At 31.2% G+C, this 266-nt stretch overlaps 1 protein-coding gene across 1 annotated transcript in view; it reads left to right on the plus strand.

The window, feature by feature from the left end:
- LOC119585401 (SUN domain-containing protein 2-like) overlaps nucleotides 1–266 on the plus strand; it is a gene marked incomplete in the record, with an annotated part of 88891 nt that overhangs the window by 4991 nt on the left and 83634 nt on the right.

Here is a 266-nt window from a genome sequence, read left to right on the forward strand (position 1 = left end):
ACAATTTGATTATGATGATTATTGTGGGATTTTTGTGTTTTCCATTTTTGCAGTTATTCTTGGGGTATGTTAACCTTTTTTGTTTCTTTATCTTTTTCTGATATTCCTTCCTTCTTTTCCTCATGTGAATATTGGATATGAAATCTTATTGTTCCACTTTCTTTTCCTTATATTTTCTGTATAATCTTCACGCCATCAGTGCCTGTCATCATCACTGATAATATTGAATAGATATCTGTGGCTTTGGATTTCTGCCATTCTCTAAA

This window comes from Penaeus monodon, chromosome 19, assembly GCF_015228065.2.
Source record: "Penaeus monodon isolate SGIC_2016 chromosome 19, NSTDA_Pmon_1, whole genome shotgun sequence".
Classification (NCBI taxonomy): Eukaryota; Metazoa; Arthropoda; class Malacostraca; order Decapoda; family Penaeidae; genus Penaeus; species Penaeus monodon.